The following is a 17,050-nucleotide window of genomic DNA, read 5'->3' on the forward strand; positions in this document are numbered from 1 at the left end:
TCAAAATATTTGCTCAAACCAGGATGGATCTGAAAATCTGAAACACTATTGTGGCTTAAAAGAAAATAATTAATATCCTGCAGGATCCACTGTCCTCCCAGCTGAGCTGCAGCTCCTGCCCATCCGGTGGGTGCCAAGGGACCAGCACCCTAGGAGAGATGGGCAGATGCAGCAGCTCGGGATGGGACAGGGAGCGACGCGGCAGCCAGACCACAGCCAAAGGGACCCCAGCGCAGGCTCCAGCTCCTGCCAGTCCACCTCTAATTCATTTTAGGGGAACTCCAGGCTTCACTTTCATATATAAGCAGCAACAGTGGATTTTAGAGCTGTAAGTCTTTTTCTTTCATCAATTTTGCATACAGAAAGCTCGTGTTCACTCTGAATACTTTTGTTTTGAAAGCTGCTTAAATTTTTGAAATGAAAATAATGCAAGGCAGGATAGAGACTTCTCCAGAGAAACTGCCACAAGGCTGCAGCCCCCAAAAAACATCGAATCATGGAATCATGGAATGGTTTGTGTTGGAAGGGACCTCAAAGCCCATCCAGTTCCACACCCTGCCATGGGCAGGGACACCTCCCGCTGGATCAGGGGCTCTAAGCCCCATCCAGCCTGGCCTTGAACACCTCCAGGGATGGGGCAGCCAACACTGCTCTGGGCAACCTGGGCCAGGGCCTCCCCACCCTCACAGGAAAACATTTCTTCCCAAGATCACATCTCAATCTCCCCTTTTTCAGCGGAAAGCTGTTTCCCTCTTCCCATCCCTGCACTCCCTGAGCAAGAGCCGCCTGATAGTTTTCCTGGAGCCCCTTTCAGCACTGGAAGCTGTTGTAAGGTCTCCCCACAGCATTTTCTCCTCCAGGCTGAACAACCCCAACTGTCTCAGGCTGTCCTATCTATCATAGCCATCACACACACTCCTGGCACAGTGCTGGAAATGCTGCCGCTGCAACAACACAGTTTATTATTGCTCTTAACTTGGAAAACAAATATCTCGCACTATTCCCAAAGTTTCCCTTCTCATGCCTGACTGCAATGGAAACAGCAAAACCACCCACCATGAATTCAGGGCCCATTATGAGGGCATAGGGCTCAGCAATGGGAACCATACTCTCTTCAGAGCACTTTAGCATCCAAAGTGATGTAGCCAAGCAGAGCCAAGCAGGGACTCAACTCTTCCAGACTCCAGGCAAGCCGGCCGCCTACCACATGTAGGAATCGTGTTGTCAGACCAACAACTCCCAGGGGCTTTTGGCTGCCCTTGTAGCTCCCAAATGAGCTCAAGGGTTTGAGCCATGCTCCACATCAGCTGATGCTGAGTGCTTGTCTCTGCCTTTCCTGCTTCCTCCTAGAACTCAGACAGCATCACCATCGTGCTCTGTAGGAATGGCCACCAAAGAGCCCAGGTATCTCTTTTCTCCCATCTTCAGCAAAAATCAAAGTCAAGAGGAGCTCTGTTGAGTGGAGAGCTCTCACTCCACAACCAGACATCTCTTCTCCACCACATTCCATCCCTCCATGAGGTTTCTGCTACTGAGACGCGAGGTCCTTCTGCAGCAAGTCAGCAAGGGCTGTGTTAGAAAGCTCCCAAGTGTTGATCGTGGCCATGATATTCAGCTTCTACAGATGGAGCAAAACTCCTTGTCAGTCAGCTGCAAACCTACACATGAACTACACTCGCCCTGCAGGGCCCTCTTGCAGAAGACACCAGCACAGGTGGCCAGACTTGAAGCTGGTGGCTGCTGGGCTGTGCCTTGGATGCTGGCAACAGTCTTGACCCTACCATGCCAGGAATAAAGAGCTGGAGCTGAAGGTGAGGATGAGACACTGGCAGGGCAACTTACTCCAGCGTGACCAGCATGTGCAGTGCATCCCACGGTCCAGCCTGCCCATCGTCATCCCCTGTAACACTGCCCACGGCGCGTGGTGAGTCTGCCGTCAGCTGGACTTGCAGCAGCCATGGCGGATGGCACCGCACAGCACCTGTCACTCCTGATGCCAGGGACTCTGCTCCCATCACCACAACCAAGTGCAGGTGCTGCCTGTCCCACACATCCCACTGGAATCCACCCTGGCTGCCCGGGATGGGGGCAGTGGCGATGTGGTGCCTGTCTCCTGCTGGGTGGAGGAGCCCACGGCGTGGGGCAGGAGCCCCCCTGCCCACCCAGCCCTGGGGCAGGGCAGAGAGCACTGCCAGACCCTGTCCCCCATCCCTCTGTCCCCTGAGACAGGATGGAGAAACCACAGGGCCACCGCTGTGGGGCACAAGCAGCATCTCCCACGGGACACACCTGCCCGAAGCCCTGCCATGCCCTGTGGTAGGACTGGCTGCTGGGCAGCGTCATTATGGGCGGAAATAATGATTCTGGCATTGGAGCATCTCTCTGCAGACCCACTGTGGCACCACTCCTCATGGACCAGGGAGTCCCCAGAGACCCCATCGCACCCAGCTTTGGTTCAAACCCCACATTGACCTTCCCATGTAGCTGATGCCGCTGCTCCGCTTCGGCACAAAGTGGAGATTTACATTCAGCAGCTGCAGCAAGAGAATCCAAAGAGTCCATGACATGAATTCCAAGTCTCCCTCCCGCAAGGAAAGGCTGGAGCCAGCTCAGCATCCCTCCTCTCTACACTCCCCCCCCCCCCCCCTATTTTTTTGAGACTCATTACTATATTGTGGATATTCTCCACTAAAGGGCATCTCTTTGAATGCATTTGCTTTTTTATTAATGTGTGCTAAGACAAGTCAAGCCTGATTATCATGAAGACAATTGCTGAATTCCCTCCTGGAGAAATCTCATCTAGACTGTGTAGGCGTTTTAATTTCAGAGACCCATTAATTGGCACAATTGCTTAAGCAGCTGCTTTCCGTGTCATTTTAGGACCACTTTATGAAAAAGAGAGCTAAAAAAAAAAAAAAGAGGAAGAAAAAAAAAAATATGACAGGCCAGAGCTTTCTACATGGTAACATAATTAATGCAAGGAGCTTCCTTTGAGCAGCAAAGCTACAAAAAGCTATCCTGCTACCAAAATACAGGCACCCTCCTCCGTCTGGGGGTGAAAACCACTTGGCTCTGGTGTGCCTGTGCTGAGCAAAGTGCTAAGCACCTTGCTGGTGCTGCCACAAAGCCCTCGGTATCCCAGGGGGTTCTGGAAAATAAAAGAATAAGTAAGAGGGGAAGGAACCAGCCCAACGCATTTCCCACAGTGGGCTGCAAAGCGAGGTGCTCCAAGCAGCTGCTCACCCACCCTGTGGATGCCCAGGGAAGAGGAGGGGGCTCGGGGGTCCCTCTCTGCCGTGGTGGGGAGGGGATGGGCAGTGGGGGAGAGCATCCACAGCAGGCACAGGGGGGATGCGAGGAGTCCAGAGGGCTCTGATAGCCCAGAGCCAACTTGGCAAGCAAACTCAGATGCTCACAACAATGCTCGCAACAGCAAATCCATCTGCCCTCAGCCCCTGGGTCTCTCCCTGCAGTCTCACAGTGCCCTGCGGGGCAAGGCTGGCATGGGCTCTGGTGGCCAAGCAGCTGAGGGGCTTGAGATGGGGGAGAACAGGGCACAGCGCTGAGCATCCACTGGGATCTCAGCCTCCCTCAAGGTTCCTCTGGGCAGGTGCTGTCCTGTGTGCACCTCGTGCTTGGTGTGAAATGCACGGCAGCACAAGTGCTGACGTCACAGCTGGTACACTCCCGCTTGCCGTGGCAGAGCTGAGTTCCCAGAATTAGGTTAATTATTGAATTAATAAAGAACAAATCCTTCACTCCGGGAGAAGTGTCCAGACAGAGTTCTGTGCTAGTCTTTGCTACAGGCAAAAACATACATCCCCATTTATTAATAAATAAAGCCGTATCAATGCCTTAAATTATCAGCAGAATATATTTGCCAACCCAAAGCAATAGTAGAAACAATTACTTATTAATAAAGCAATAGCTAAATCTAATTACATCCCCATCAGATCCTGCAAGTAATAAAACCACAGTTGCCTTCCAGAGCCGAGGGACCTCCTGACCTCAAATCAAAGTTTAAACCATCCATCAGCTTCCAATACATTCACAGCACATCCAGCAATTACCATCACCTCCGCTCCGCTCCCCGGCAGGGGCAGGGGTCACCCCATGCGCTGCATGGCTGTAAGCTAGAACAGAGCCTTCGAAATCTCATTATCCTGTTAACCATACATTTATCTGACAAGATAAAAGAGACTAGGTGACCAAGCTATCATTAAAGATTAATAGAAAGTATAAAAAATTCAGCTGCAACCAGCATTACTGTTTAGTGCCTGTGATAGGCCTGACAGGATTATTAATCAGGCAGCCAAAAAGATTTAGGTTTTTGTTCTTGGTTGTTCGTTTTAAGTCTTTCGTCCCCACCCCAAGCACAGAAAGCCCAGGTCAGGGTGGACGATGGCTAATTGGTTCTGCGGGGCTGGGACGGTAACGACTGCGACCAATTATAAAATCACCGGGCATCGAGGTGACACTGAGGCGAGGAACCTGCTGCAGCCGGGATGCTGGGGCTGTTTATCGTGGTGGCTCCACGCTAGGCTATTAATGAATTGTACAGATCAATGCCTGGATTAATTTTAATAGAGGGCTACAAGGATCATGCGAATCCCAGGGTGATTTTCCCCTCATTCTTAATTCCATTTAAGTGTAACATGAAAGATTCCCAGGTAACACCTACACAGGAAGAAACGAGATTTCCCTGTTTTTAAATCTTAAGTATTCTTTTTATTCTGCTTTGCTTTTTTCCTTTTGATCATAAATCAATGTCCTTCCGCTGCTTCCCCAGGAAGCAGGGCTGGCAGGCAGGCTGCGAGCACTGCCGTCCGTTTCTCCACCTGAGAGGAAGAAAAACCAATAAATTACAAAAGGTGCTTTCTAAAACACTGTGTGGAGAGGAGGTCCTGGGCACCCTGCTGCCGGTGGCTCTGCAGGCTTCCTCATCCCTCTTCTGTGCAGACCCACAGCCCTCTCCGCTCTTCTTCCAAAGACACGTTTTCACAGAATCATAGACTCATGGAATGGTTTGGGTTGGAAGGGAATTTAAAGCCCATCCAGTTCCAACACCTTGTCATGGGCAGGGACACCTCGCACTGGATTGGGTTGCTGGGGCAGCCACTCAGGGACTGCTCTGGGGGAGAAGAGGGGGGATTGAGATGAGATTTTTAGGAAGAAATGTTTTCCTGTGAGGGTGGGGAGGCCCTGGCCCAGGGTGCCCAGAGAAGCGGTGTCTGCCCCATCCCTGGAGGTGCTCAAGGCCAGGTTGGATGGGGCTTGGAGCAGCCTGGTCCAATGGGAGGTGTCCCTGCCCATGGCAGGGAGGTGGAACTGGGTAGGCTTTAAGTTCCCTTCCAACCCAAACCATTCCATGAGTCTATGAAAAAGTGATGCAAACCCCTGTCCAGGGGAAAGCTGGGTGTTTACCACGGGAGAAGCCCACAGACCTCCCTCGTCAGCTCCATCCTATCTCCCGGGGTATGTGCCCATCGGAGGCTATCTCAGGTCAGCGATCCAGCAGAGGACAGCATGGAGCAGAGAAGTCAGGACAACGCACCAGGAGCTGTTCCCTGTATCCTATAGAATATCAGAATGCTTTGAGTTGGAAGGGACCTTAAACATCATCCAGTTCCGACCCCAATCTTATGCCTATTCTTGCTATGTGTTTAAACACACTTCTAGCCTGTCCCATTCCGCTGAAAGCTCTGTCGAAAACAGCAAACAGGGATGAAAGTAATCGAGAGAAAAGCCAAGCAGCACGTCCTGCCACACTGCAATAGCGTTAGCAGCCATGTGCCTCAGTCTGCGTGGTGTAAAGTGAATTTAATAGATGCTTCAACACTTCACTGCTGTTATTCTGGGGGTGGTGTTTGGAGCTGATGCTCTGTCTGCTAATTGACAGATCAGGCTTGTGATCCAAGGAACACGAGTGTTGTCATCACATGAAGCTGTGGGTTTCTCTTTCTTATCTGCAGCAGGACAACCGTCACTGTGCCATCACGAGTGTTTGCAGCATCCCCTCCAAGCACCCCTGTCCTCTGTGCTGGCCCCACTCCCAGCGATGGATGTCGGGGGGGTCCACGCTCCCTCCTGGGCAGACGGGAGTGGGATCACTGAACCAGAGGCTGGTGGGACCTCTTGTGTCAGGCAGATCATCTTCATCTCCTGTCTGCAACCTCCCCTGACCCCAGCTTCCACCATCGGGGCTGGAGCACAGCTCTTCCAAGGAACCTTGGTCCCAAGCCCGCACTGGAGCACTCTGGGGCCAGGGTGGGGAGATTTTGCGGAGTTTTCCGACAGAACGGCTCCTGCAAACTTCACATTGCTTCCTGCTTGCAAGAACAGGCCATGCAGGCAAATGGGGAAGAAGGCTTTGATTTGCATAGGTTTTTGCAATCAAAGCTGAACATGGTGGCGTCGCCCTTTGAGCCAGGATGCTAAAAAGCCTCTGAGAAGCCTGGTTTTGCATCCATCCAGGAATTGCTGTGTAGTCGCTGCTGAAACCAAGATAAATCAATTCCAGTTCTGCAGGACAGGTTCGGGAAGCACAAGCTGGTTAATCCCCATCTGCAGGAAGGTAGAACTTGGCTTCATGTGTCTTTGAAGCTCACAAGAGCAAGATAAAAGAGAAATGCTAAAGCTTTGCAAAAGCGAGCAGAAGGGGGATGGCGGGGAAGGTGGCTGAGCCGGCACTTTGCTAGCGTTGCGGTACAGCAGAGCTCACTCACATCTTCTGTGCCTCTGACAAGCTTGGGATGAAGGGAAACCTCCAGCACGGTGCAAGTCCCCTGTGCTTCAGTGAGCAAAGCCAACAAGCGAGCAAAGACCAGCGAGCTCTCCTGGCTCTGAGGCCACATGTCGACTCCGTCAGGTTTGCTCCACAGTTTGGGGCGAGAAACGAGGAGTCTTTGAAATACCGTTTCAGATTTGTAACAGAGCGAGCAGAGAGGCAAGGCTCATGCCAGTCTGAAGGCTTCAGCAGAGGGTCTTGCTCTCGCAGAAGCAAAGCAAATCCAGATTGATAGGAAGCTCGATTCAACTCAGAGGGGTCCCAACCACAAGGAAATGGATCTACATTTCAAACATTCCCAAGGTTTTGTGGTATCCCTACCCCAAGGGCTGGGTCAATCCACTACACAGATGAAAACCAGGTGCAAAAAGCTGTCATGAGGTGGGTTTGGCCTTGTGGGTTTTCAGATGGAGGATTTCATTCCGAGGACGTCTAATTTTAAGTAAATACACATGACTCTTCCTCAAAATATTCCACCACATACCATGGAGCCAGCTTTGCTGTTTATCCCGATCTGGATAGGAGTACAATGTTGTGGCTGCCATTAATACATCAACATTTATCAGCCGATCTCCCCCAACCTCGCCGTGGTGTTTGGGATGCTGCCTCTCTCCTTGGAGGCTTCATGGATCTGGCAGGAGCTCTTCGTGTGGTGGGGACTGGAAGCATTTGGAAGGAGAACCCACCCCTTTTCTGGGGAGGAAACATCTGAAATAGGTAGAAGATAAAGTCCATTAATTATTTACCTACATTAGCTCATGGAAAGTGTCTCTGGGAGCCTGCCGAGACCAGCGGGCTCCCATCTTTTATCTGTTTAGCAGGCTGAGATGGAAGAAGAGGCCGGGGGAAAAAAGAGAGCTTAATGACGGTGTCTGTTGATCATCAACGCGAGAAAAATGAATTGCTTCCCTGAACCTGAAAAATATCAAACTGCATAAATAAATCTATTTAAATTATTAATAAACGAATTTACATTTGCAGCCTGAGCATGAGAATTAATTTCATTTCTTATGCTAAACTGGCCAGTACGGCTGATGACTCCAGCATTAAAAGATGCAGAATTGAAGGGAAAATGAAGGTAACACGGGGGTGTAAGGAAAAAGATGCAAAGTGGAAATGCTTGGGCCTAAACAAAGCCAGTTTCCAGCAGCTGTAAAGTAAAAGCAAAAGGAAGAAAAAGGGACTTTGGGTGGGAAGCTTTTTCAGGAATGATGGTCCCCCTTCATCTCCAATGCCAGTGCATACCCAGTGTGTCTTCTCCATGGAGGACACCTATGCCAAGATGTTCACATGCTCACAATTATTAAAAATCAAACCTAAGCCAAATCCTGGATTGAACCTTCCCCAAAAATGCCAGCCGTCCTCTCCACCCACTGCCAACCCACCCCGAAGGGCTCCTGGCCACCCCTCCCCACGCCTGCCCGTCAAAGCACTCGAGTGTAACACCAGCACATCACCTGCCTGCTCCCGGGGAAATTAATTAGAAAGTGCAAATTTTAGGTAAAATATTGAATTACAGTGGCAACAGGGCTGAAATCCTCTCTGGTTTCGCCCTTTGTGAGCACTTACACCAGAAACGATGCCAAGAAGCACGCAGTGCTTCAGTGACTGCCACAGGTGGGAAACTCTGGGCAGAAACACCAGGGGTTTTAGTGCTCTTCCCCATCGTCCCACTGCTTGTCGGGTTGATGGGACAAGCTTGGATGGTGGCGGTTTTGCAGTGGGTGCAGCAGCTCCTGGCAACTCAGGGCACAGGACCCATGTCAGCCCCTTCCGTGCCACAGCCCCGTGCACCAAAGGGCCTGAAAACACACCCCAGCTTCTCTCTTCACAACTGAACTACCTCACTTCTTTCCATCTTACCTCATGGGTCACGTCCCTGAGACCCTACTCACTCTCCCTCTGCCCTGGACCAGCTCCAAACCATTCACATCCTCCCTGGGAAGCAGGACCTGGAGCCGGAGTGGTGGCCAAGCGGCGTTTGTGCCCCAGCCCCTCTGCCACACACGGTCCCCTGTGCTGGTAGGGGACACGGGCTCTGCTCTGTTCCAGCATCATGACGGCAAACACACATCCCAGATAGCATAGACCTTTTTCTGTTGTTGTTGTTTATCCCATTCTGCTGGGAACTGGAATTTGTGATAGATTGCATATAAAAACCTCTAAACCAATCTTTCCCTTAACTGCCCTTTCACTGGAGCCTGTCTACAGTCTCCTCGCCGGGATGCATTGTTGTTTCATGTGATGAGACATTCCAGAAAATGAAATAAAATAAAAATAGACCTTTGGAGGGGCTTTGTTTTGCTTTTTTCACAGCTCCCCCCCCTGGTTTGACTCCTGCGAACACACTTGTCGACTTGATTTGCTCACGCTGCCTCCTAAGCATGTCCTTGCACCGCAGACACTGCTCTTTTAAATTCAGCTTCTCAGAATTAGAAGAAAAACTTGGCAAAGCAACAATAGGGGAAAAAAAAATATGAATAATCTCAGAACAGAAGTTGCATTATGTGATGTGGTTGCCATGTGGTTAAGTCTGAGAGAGGATCATGCAAGCGCATTGTGGGAAAAATGATAACAGGCGAAACAATCCGGACAAACGCTGAGGGGTTTGTAATAAGAGGTTATAACGCAAACCTGGCAATCCCATGCTGTGGCCCAGTGCCAAGTGAGCTGTGAGAATCCACAGTAGCTGGGTGAGTGAGTCAGGATGGGGTCAAAGGGGGTTGTGCACTCTGCGTTGGGCAGACTGGATTCAGGTACCTTTGGCCACACAGCTTCGCTATGTAGGGGTTTAGAGTCGGTGATGCTCCGCTGCTGGCAGTGCATTCACCTTGTGTACCAGTCCTAAACCTCAGCAGGAGGAAAACCACCACATAAAGTCATGTTTTAAAGTACAAGAGAGACACACAGCCAAATCTTGAGTCGTCAGAGGCATTAATGGCTCCGGCACCTCCTAGGCAGCAGCTGGCAGAGCCCCGACAGCCACCACCAACACTAACTGAAATGCGCTTGTTCATGTTGATTGCTGCCATCCTTTCCCTGAAAAGCCTGACTGCAACCCAAAATCTCACTTTCCATCATCAAACAGGTTTCCCTTCCACAGGTCGCCCACTGAAGCCACGGCTACATCAGATGTTTCCAGTGCACACCAAAAGAGCAGCAATCAGCAAAAGCCTTGACACCCATCCCTAGCCTGGCTCCCACCACACCAGCCCCATTCCCAACCCCTCCATGGGGTTTGATCCATACCAGAAGGCTCAACATCTCCAACGCCATCAGAAAGCCATTAGCCATCACAAGTTCATGACCAAGCTAGAGGAGCTCTCTCCAAAGCATCACCTCAGTGTGACTCACTATAGAGAAAAGCCAGATTTCAGATAAGTTGAGATTCAGGTGGTTTGGAGAAGTACTTACAAACTATAAAACCCTACATTTTCTTCCTCAAGCTACATAAGCTGAGCTGGGGAACTGTTATCAGGGCAAAACCAATCCGTTTTCCTCTTACTTGTGTTGTCGTGGTATGAACATGTGAGTGGGAGGAAAGTCAGCACAGTCAGCTGAGCTACAGGAAATTCAGAATGCGTGGGGAAATGCAAGCACTAAAAAAAAGGGTAAATTCTGTAGAATTATATCAGCAATGTGAATCCTGCTCTTTTATTGCAACATAATTACGCAGCTTGCTTTTAGCCCAGATGGTGTAACCCCAATCAGTTCAGCACAACACAGAACGTGTCCTTCGGGGTGTCAAGTCACTGGAGCTGTGATTCACACAGGCTCACGCAGTCAGGGTCCTGCCCACAGAAATAGGTGAGCAAAAGCAAATCGTGAGGCAAGGGGGGAAGGCAGCCAGTGCTGTGACACCCTTGGGTGCTTTGTCTCCAAGGCACAGAGGATTTAGGGTTCCCACTCCCAGCTAACGCTGGCAGCTCTGGTCCCAGCTGAGCCCCCATGGGTGCAGCTCCAGGGTGCAGCTCTGGGCCGTAGCTCCAGGGTGCTGTGGCTAAGAGGATGCTGCCATCCTCCCACCGCGCCAGCTGGGGGCTGAGCAGCACCCTCCCAAATCCACAGCTCTGCTGTAAATTAAACATGCCGCGAAGAACTGGCAAAGCAGCCCGCGTGCTGGCGCCTTGCTTTGTCTCGGAGTAATTTAACGGGCTTTAGTGAGAATTCATTCACGTTATATTGTGAATAGCGGCTTTTATGAGAGACAAGAGGTGATGAATTAGTGGGAGCGGAGGCGACTGGCACAGATGCCGCCATGCATCACCACCCCCTACTCCCCCTTGTACCAGAGCTGCCACAGGAGCACCCAAGGAAGATTGGTGACAAGTAGAGATGGAGCAGAGGAGAGGGAAAGAGGAGGCTCAGCTTCTACAGGGACAAACGCAACCTCTCAACCCCCTCAGGGTAAGAGGAAAGGGTTATTTGGCTGTAGCTGCAGGGCCAGCCATGCCACCCCATCCCCTGGCACTGCCGCGATGCTTGCAGGATGAAGGGCTGGGCAAGCTCTGCATGGACCAGCCCTGGGGTCCCCAAAACAGGGGGAACTCGCCTGTGGTAGGACAGACTCAAAGCAGTTAGAAGGCTGGCGAGCATCGCAGTCGCCGGAGCCATGGGGTGCAGGGGCGCCAGTGGCACTGTGCCCGCTGCTCTCCGCCTGCAGAGGACAGGGCGCCAGGACAGCTCTGCTTCAAGAGTGACTGAGTTCATACAATTAAAGACTGATGCGAGGCGGCGGGATTCAAAACCCTAATTTGGCCTGATTAAAGCTTAATGATTCCAGCTTAATGACTAAAGAAATGCCCCAATTTCCTCGTTCCAAGCAGCCCCTGCTGCCAGAGCTCAGGTGGAGCGGACGTGCATGGGGCTGCAGTTTGTGGAGAAAAAGGCATAAACCCAGGATTCCAATGACTTGAGCACAGAGAGGAGGATTCATGCAAACAGTTAGCCAGCGAAAGGAAGAAATTAAAGTGCTTTAATGAGGATTTCAGGATGAATAACAACCTGGCGGACTCTCAAGCAGAAGAGAATCGCTGCGTGCAATAATTTGAAGGGCAGCAGAGCCCAGGCTGGTGAGGGTGAACTGCAGCCCCCGCTGTCCCCATCACCGCAGCCTCTAGCCGGGGTCACCGGCTGAGCATCGCCAGGCATGGGCAGAGGTGTGAGGGGCCACACAATGAAGGGAAACCCTCCAGCTCTTTCCAAAAAGTACTTGTGCATCACACAAGGCAGCCTCCCTGGAGAACCAGAGGCAGAAAATAAACCTGCCCATCTGCACCCGAGCTCTGGACCCCATTAAATCAGCAATCGGCGCGGGGAGAGGGGGTGGCCTCAATTCACACAAGGTGCTCGCTTCATGAAAGCATCTTTTGATTATGTTATTGCAGCTATCAAAATATTGCAGAGTTCAGAGCATTCCTTAGGGATCCCCAAGCTCTTCAAAGACCAAAGGACCATGGCTGGGGAAAAAGAAGCCTTTAATTATGTCAGCTTCCATGCCTTTTTCTGCAGTGGAGTTCCCTTTTAAAAAAATGGGATTTAATGAGAAGAAACACACATGGCTGCATTGTTTAAACATGGAAAAATAAAGATGATTTTTTTCCTTTTTATAATAAATGTGCAAGTTTGTTTCAGCCCCTACAGTGTCATCCAGGAGCGCAAGTTAAGGGGCTCTGGAGCACAGAAACTGCACTGTCTAAATCAGAGCTGCACTCCCACCTCCATTGTGGGCGGAAGCATCAAAGCATGGAATGCTTTGAGTTAGAAGAGACCTCGGAGCCCACCCAGTTCCAACCCCCCTGCCATGGGCAGGGACACCTCCCACTGGATCAGGGTGCTCAAAGCCCCATCCAGCCTGGCCTTGAACACTTCCAGGGATGGGGCAGCCACCATGGCTCTGTGCCAGTGCCTCCTCACACTATCCTGGAGCCACTTTCAGTACTGGAAGCTGCTCTAAAGTCTCCCCACAGCCTTTCCTTCTCCAGGCTCAACAACCCCAACTCTCTCAGCCTGTTCTCTTATGGGAGGCGCTCCAGCCCTCGGATCATCTCTGCGGCTTCCTCTGGACTTGCTCCAACAGCTCCGTGTCCTTCCCGTGCTGAGGACTCCAGAACTGGATACAGGGCCCAGATGAGGTCTCACCAGAGTGGAGCAGAGAGGTGGAATCCCCTCCCTCACCCTGCTGGTCCCACAGCTTTGGATGCAGCCCAGGACATCGTTGGCTTTCTGAGCTGCAAGCACACGTTGCTGGCTCATATTGAGCTTCTCATCCCCCAGCACCCCAAGCCCTTCTATTCAGGGCTGGTCCCAATCCTTTCTCTGCTCAGCTTGGATTTGTGCCCGGGGTTGCCCCATCCCCAGTGCAGGACCTTGCCCTTGCCCTTGTTGAACCTCACGAGGCTCGCAAGGCCTCACCTCTACAGCCTGTCCCAATCTTTGATTTAAAGCAATCTTTCCCTCTAAACCCCAGCCCAGTTCTCACCATTTCCCATCTCTTTTACATACTTCAGCAGTGTTTTCCTCCCTCCCAGCTACTTCAAATTATGCAAACCCACCAGGCAGGACAATAAGATTTTCTGCCATAGACCCCATCATTTTGTGCAGATGTTAATTTGAACTTAAATGTGAAGGCTCATTTTTACCCTCCAACCTAAACAGCAAACAGCAGAGCCCTGTATTGCACAGCAGAAAGCATGGGACAGCCCTACATTTTAAAGAACATATTGAGTATATTCTTCTAATTAATTATCCTATCTAGCAAATTTAATTAATGGTCTAGCGTGTGGTACAGCCCGCTGAATAACGTTTCTCTATCAGATCTGCAGTGCTTTTGGAAGCTTTGAGTACTAATAAAGAGTGTTTTGTTCAAGAATTCACAGAGAACGATCACAAATAATTGCCAAGAAGGGTGTGGGCCTCATTTAAGTGACTACATATTAAAAATGACAAAGGAGAGCTTGAAAAAAATCATTATTAACCACTGGAAGAGGGACCAGCTTTGACCTAGTGATTCCTACCCTTCGCAGCCTGCTCCCAGTCCTCTGCAGGATGAGCGGGCTGGATGCTTGTGGGGCTGCTGAGGAGCGAGAAGGTTCTGTAACTGCCTAAGGCTGCGCGATTTGATGATATAAGCTCAGGTGTCCGGATGTCTGTCCCGATGTCTATCTCATCCCCAGCCCATGTGCCTGCAGTTGTTTGCCGTGAAACAGCAAATCCATGCAGCCCCAATGCTACTCTGTTCAAGGCACAAGCAAGCGGAACAACCCTCACTGCAATCACGCTAACGAGAGAGTCTGCACCTTAATGCACCAGCTTTAACGTTACATTTTAAATCCCCACAGCATAAGAGCAGAGCCGCCAAGGAAGAGCAGCAGGTTGTTGCCATTGTTTTCTAGCCCAGCAGTTTTAAACCCACAAACCCAGGAGGGCATCACAGGGCTCCGGGCTGTGCAGCCCCACAGCAGAACTACTGGTTGCTGTGGGGTAATGAGCGGTGGGAGCAGCCGGAGGCATAAGGAAAAGTAGCTCCAGAGTGATAGACACTGTATCTCACCATGTGAAACCTTTGCCTGATATTTAATGGGAATGACAGCAGCAGTTTCTACATCACAGGACTAATTCTGATGTAGTGCATACTTCCATGCAACAGCTCCAGTGTTAATCAATCATTCTGGAGAGGCCGGAGTTGCAGGAGCTGCGCCCCATTCCCTCTGCATGTGCAGAGTTTCCCACACTGGCACTATGGCCATAGAAGCTTCATCCTGAACGTCAACTGCTTCCACAAGGTTTTGCCTGCAAGATCCCTTATGGATCCCACTTTTCCAACCCATAACACAGTAATAGGCAGGAAACCTGTCTACAATGGAAAAAAACCAAACCACAAACCAAAATCCACAAGGAATCTCCAATAAAAGGTGCTCACTGTAAGTAAAAGATTTCTTGAGACTATTTCCCCATCCTTCCTCCCTTGAAACCATGATGTAGGTTGAGATTTTTTTACCCTTTCCTAAGAATCGGGGTCTCTATGCAGTTTAAGCTTCACAGGGGATCACGTGCCTTACCAAAACACTTCACCCATGCAAACATTCACACTTGAAAAGGAAATTATTTCTCAGAAAGTATTAAAATCCCCCCAAACCCTCGGTGTTATAGACTTTCCCTATTCCACATTATTGAAGAAAAACCCCAACCCCCAGGTGAAATGCTATCACAGATTTTTTTCAGCTAGAGCTGTGAGCAGAGCACCGGTGGGCAGTGGTTTTTGTCCTTTCACCACACTTGATATTAATATCTACCCTTCAGTCACCAGCCAGTGTTTGCCTTGGTCCTTGCAAACAATAAGCATGATATCAAGTCAACCAAAAGAAGAACCGTCTTTAAAATGACTTCTCGTGGTCAAAGGACCTACGGAGAGCAACTTTTTGACAGGTTATAGCCACAGCATTGGCATTTTAGCTGCCAATTTCTTTACGCTCCTTGCTTTACATGCCAACAGGGGAAAAAGTCAAATCTACAGCAATTGCCTTCCCCACTCCGCAGGACAGTAGCACTGTGATGCACAAATCAAAGCTCTGGCAACAACGAGCAGCTGATCAGAGCCGTAGCCACAGACGCCAAAAAAGGCACATTTAAAACCACCACAAAAACATAATTTTTCTGTGTTTTCACATGCAAATAATAAGCCAGGAGAGCAGTGTTTCTGGCACAGAGAGCAAAGCAAGGTTCAAATAGGCATGGACAATAATGTTGAGTTAGAGAAAAGCTCAGATTTAGCACAGAAGTCCTTGTGCTCCGGGTCTGGAGACAACCCCTTGCTGCTCCAGCAGTGTCCCCTGGGGAAAGGGTACAGGGAGCCAGGACAGCCCCAGCACTCCCAACACACAGCGTTTGGGGTACAAGAGCACAGGCGACACAGCCTCCCGGCTGTGTTTGGCACAGCTGGACTCTCACCCAGACCCACACACACCTCCAGGGCAGCCAGCACAGCTCTGTGTGCTCCGCAGCACCACAACCCTCGTGATCACTGAGAGCCAGGGACAGCAGGGCTGGAGGGGTATGTCTTATCCTCCAAGCAGGAGAGCACATCTCTTGCTAAACCTTGTGACACCTCATGGGATGGGAGATGCTTCCAGTTGGGCTTTTTGATAGGCATCTCCATCTCCAGAGCTTGCTTTTCACTGGAGCAGGGTAGAGCCAACACACGTAACAATTCAGAGACTACTGAATTCAAAATAAAAGTATAATTATAAATCCAGCTCACTTACCAGCCGAGGCCAGGGCAGAGAGATTTAAAGCCAACAGCGCTGCCGCAGCCCCAATGCTTGGAGAAGGCAGCACCAAACTTACAGCTCATGCACGGTCGCCAGCTGGGGCTGAAGATGTGCTTCCACCGCAGCCTGTACAGGAGCAACCAGCATAGCTACAGAATCAGCCCACACAGATGCAGAAGCAGCGTGCATGGATACGGGAGCCTGCATGGATGCAGGAGCAGCCTGTATGTACTCACCACAGGGCCCTTGCTTTTTAGGAAGGAGCCACTCCAAACCTCTGGGCTATGCACAATGCCAAACTATTCCTGCAAAAAGAAAAAGCTCACATGAATGTTGTGGCAAGAGTTGATGTGGCATCAGGGCCCCCCGCACACCACCAGCTCAGGAGATGCTCTGGGCAGGTGTGCAGAGCCACGCGGGGACGCGGCAGTGGGCCCTGTGGGACCAGGAGGAGGATTGGTACCCTGGGACCAAGCGCCTACTCCAGTAGGATGCACACAGCGCCACGTCCTGTTATCGCCTCAATACGCACGCGGTGTTTCAGCCACAAACATCTCCTTTTGATTTCATCCGGTAGGAATGTTGTGAACTTTTGCTTAAAGAACAATTCCTTTCTTGCAATGTCTTCTCCTGGTAGGAGACGCTCAGTTTTCCAAGGCTTGATGTTTCACAAAATCAGAAGTTAACCATTGAAACGAAGCAACCTGCTGCAGCCTTTGTTTCCCTAGTGCTGCCTTTCAGAACTTCGATTAAAAATGGAAAGGGGCACCTTAAAACTTTAATACCATTTAAATGTTCCAGTCTCACTCCTGCACCAGATCGTTCAGTAAAGTAGCTAATTAAAAAATGGCTGCTGTGATGACAGACTAGATTAATAGTTTTTGAAGAGCAGCCAGTGCACCAACTGCTCCTGTAGCCATGATGAAAGCTAATAATGTAGAAAATTCTGCCAATTCTTTTAATTCATGAATATTTAAGCCTGTGAAAAATCTGT

The 17,050-nt window shown here is 50.4% G+C and overlaps 1 long non-coding RNA gene across 10 annotated transcripts in view; it reads right to left on the minus strand.

Annotated features, from left to right (window-relative positions):
* LOC128853354 (uncharacterized) overlaps positions 1 to 17,050 on the minus strand; it is an 80,795-nt gene that overhangs the window by 12,592 nt on the left and 51,153 nt on the right. For all 10 annotated transcript variants that reach the window (XR_008451843.1, XR_008451842.1, XR_008451840.1 and 7 more), the window contains 3 exons: positions 16,293 to 16,361; positions 16,051 to 16,182; positions 7,272 to 7,495 (listed from right to left, as the gene is read on the minus strand). This is a non-coding gene — a long non-coding RNA (uncharacterized LOC128853354). The remainder of the gene's footprint in view (positions 1 to 7,271; positions 7,496 to 16,050; positions 16,183 to 16,292; positions 16,362 to 17,050) is intronic.

This window comes from Cuculus canorus, chromosome 12 (assembly GCF_017976375.1).
Source record: "Cuculus canorus isolate bCucCan1 chromosome 12, bCucCan1.pri, whole genome shotgun sequence".
In the NCBI taxonomy this organism is placed as follows: domain Eukaryota; kingdom Metazoa; phylum Chordata; class Aves; order Cuculiformes; family Cuculidae; genus Cuculus; species Cuculus canorus.